The 3,321-nt window shown below is 49.7% G+C and overlaps 1 pseudogene; it reads right to left on the reverse strand.

The window, feature by feature from the left end:
- Window positions 1-344: 344 nt before the first annotated feature.
- LOC125343869 lies at window positions 345-1,401 on the reverse strand (annotated as a pseudogene).
- Between the last annotated feature and the right edge of the window lie 1,920 nt (window positions 1,402-3,321).

Raw genomic sequence — 3,321 nt, forward strand, 5'->3', positions numbered from 1 at the left:
TTTCACTTGCCACAGAATCGTATTCTTTTGATTCTTTTTGTAACCCTTTACAAAATGTAAAAATCAATTCTAGCTCATGAGCCTTATTTAAAAAAAAAAAAGGCAGTGAGCCAAATCTGGCTATAGGCTACAGGCTGCAGACCCCCATTCCAGATGGGTAAACTGATAGTTTATACCCACAGCTACTGCTGACAATGTGGGCATGGAGAAAGGCGGAATCAGAAGTGTGAATCTGATTCCAACGAGGCAGTCTGGAAGCTGAGAAGTCATTATTTCTTCATCCTTAGTCCAGTTACATACAGATATGATATTCCTGGGGTTATAGGAGCAGTAATTTGGGCTCTGGGGAGAGAAGAGGGAGGCTGGCAGTGCTGGAGCTGGCATTCCAGGAAGTTCCCCCTCCCTCAGGGTGGCATCTAGGACAGGTGCCCGTGAAGGATATCTCCTCTGCCCACTTTAGGTATTCGGCACCCCACTTCTTCACACCTTCCCATTGGGCAGGGGATGGGTCACTGGGCCTTCCCTGAAACAGGCCATCTCGGTAGCCCTGGAGAGCTGCAGGGTAGGCCCCTGCCTTCTCTTCCCGAAGGGCCTGGATGATGAGCTCCGTGGCCTGGCTCAGAGAGGAAGGAGTTGGCCCTTCTTCCTTGTCTTCCTCTTCCTCTTTCCCTCCGGGTTCCCAGGGCTCCTGGTCCAGCCTATTGGACTCCACCTCCATGGCTGTGAGCTCTCCTATGTCAGTAGGGCTGGGGCCTGCACCTTCTTCTTTGGAAAAGGGATCAAAGAGGGCAAGCTCCGCCTCAGAGAGGAGCCTTGGGGCGGGAGAACCCGATGGACACCGCCTCCTCACTGCCACAGCTGAAGAGAAGATCTCCTGGGCAGGGCTGGAGGGTGGAGGGTGTCCGCTGGAACCTCCAGTTCCTCCAGGCCCCTCCTTTCTGCGGAGTGGCTGGGGCAGTGGGGATCCTCCAGAGCAGAGCGGGGATTAGAGGGGTTGGCAGGATATGTAGATCCCTGGATACCTCCAAAGGCTGAGTCACCTCCCCACCCCAGAAAAACTCCTTGAGTTGGGGGCTGTTGTTGAGAGCACGGATGTGTATGGGAAAGCGAAGCAAGTCTTCCTCTCCTCTCCCACAGAGGCTTCAAACCGGCCTGCAGTGCAGACCTGGGCCGGCAGGAAAGCAGGGAACTCCTCCAGGAGACCGAGGAGGATGCGAGATGTGCAGGCCTGGTCTCCGTGGAGCTTGTGGAAATCGCTGTACCGCTTCCCTACCACCACCTCCTTGATGGCTTCTGGTCCTTTTGTGAGATGAACTGCGCGGTTACTTTGTACTGGGTGGAGCCCTTGGGATGGGAGACTGTGTAGTGCCGCAGGATATCTTCTTTCACCTGGCGAGACATGACCAATGGGCTCTCGTGGAACTGGCCGCCGCCCCTGCCCCGCCAGCCAGGACTGGACCAGGCCTACTAATGCCCTTTCAATAGACTGAAAGTGGGTCATCTCTAGGAGGAGAATGACCTATGTAACTCAATAGTCTGTTTTTTGCTTTGTTTTGATTGGCCAGTCCTGGGGCTTGAGCTAAAGGCCTGGGCACTGTCCCTGAACTTCTTTTGCTCAAGATTAGCACCCTACCACTTGAGCCACAGCTTTACTTTTGGCTCATTAGTGGTTTATTGGAGGTAAGAGTCTCACAGACTTTCCTGCTCAGGCCTGCTTCAAACTGCAGTCCTCAGAACTCAGCCCATTTAGTAGCTGGGAGCACAGGCATGAGTATGTGGCACTTGGCTTTTAGTCTGTTTTTTTTTTTTTTCTTCACATATAAAATTATACATGCAACCCAGTGGCTCACTCCTGTAATCCTAGCTACTCAAGAGGCTGAGATCTGAGGATCATGGTTCAAAGCCAGCCCAGGCAGGAAAGTCCGTGAGACTCTGATCTCCAAGTAACCACCAGAAAACTGGAAGTGGCCCTGTGGATCAAGTAAGTGGTAGAGCGCTAGCCTTGGGCTGAAGATCTCAGGGACAGCCCCCAGGCCCAGAGTTCAAGCCCCACAACCGACCAAAAATCAAAATTATACATGGAGAAAACATGTAAGAAGAGGTACTAAATAGGATTTTAGTATAAGATCAGAGTTTATAGTAAAAGCTACACTTTAACATAATTTCTTGGGTTACGTTGAGCCGTATTAAAGTGTTTTCTTCGTTGATTATAATATAATATTTCTTCGGTGATTATAATAAAGTTCATAAAAATGTTGGAGTGGGGCTGGGTGCTGGTGGCTCACACCTGTAATCCCAGCTACTCGAGAGGAGGAAATCTGAGGATTGCAGTTCAAAGCCAATCTTGACAGGAAAGTCTGTGGGGCTCTTATCTCCAACTACCAGAAAACTGAAGTAGAGCTGTGGCTCAACTGGTACAGTACTATCCTTGAGCAAAAGAAGCTCGTGGACAGTGCCTAGGCACTGAGTTCAAGCCCCAGGACCAGAATAAAATATAAAGGGAAAAAATACAATGGTTATTCATACAACAGAATGCTTACCATCCGGCAGTGAGAATAAATAGGAATAATCTCACTGAACAAAAGAAGGCACACACAGACACAGTGGCTTACACCTGTAATCCTAGGTACTCACGAAGCTAAGATTTGAGGATAAGGGTTCAAAGCCAGGCAAGGCAGGAACATCTGTGTAACTTCTAGCCTAAATCAGTATCAAAAAGCCAGAAGTGGAGCTGTGGCTCAGGTGGAAGAATACTATCCTTGAGCACAAAAACAAAACAACAACAAAAAAATTCAAGGTCAGCACCCAGGTCTTGAGTTCAAGCCCCAGGATTGGCACAAAATAAATGGAAGCTAAAGCCAGAGCCTAGGGGTTGAGTTCAACCCCAGGGGTACACACACACACACACACACACACAGGCACACACGCACACACGTACGCACACACGGTGTTAGAACTGAGGACCAGGTGGTCAGGCTGGGAAGGGCTCCCTGGAGCACTTCCAGGAGAAGGGCCAGGCACATGTGCTTTCTTGGTAGAAATTCCACAACATTTCCATGGAGCTATAGCTTAGACTCTGAGCTTTTCCATAGGCAGGTTACCTTTTCATCAAGGTTCAAAATGAAATGTAGCTAAGCCAAAGATAAGCCAATAGGTAGAAGGTGTCTCTTCTAACATCTAACATGATGGCAGCCCAAATGGAGCAATGAGAGACAGAGGAGTCCCAGCAGCCCTGAGAGGCCCAGTTCATAGTGGCCTCACTCAAGTCATCATGTGCTGTGTGTGTCTGTGTGTGTGCATGCACACACACGTGTGCACATC

This window comes from Perognathus longimembris, chromosome 28, assembly GCF_023159225.1.
Source record: "Perognathus longimembris pacificus isolate PPM17 chromosome 28, ASM2315922v1, whole genome shotgun sequence".
In the NCBI taxonomy this organism is placed as follows: Eukaryota; Metazoa; Chordata; class Mammalia; order Rodentia; family Heteromyidae; genus Perognathus; species Perognathus longimembris.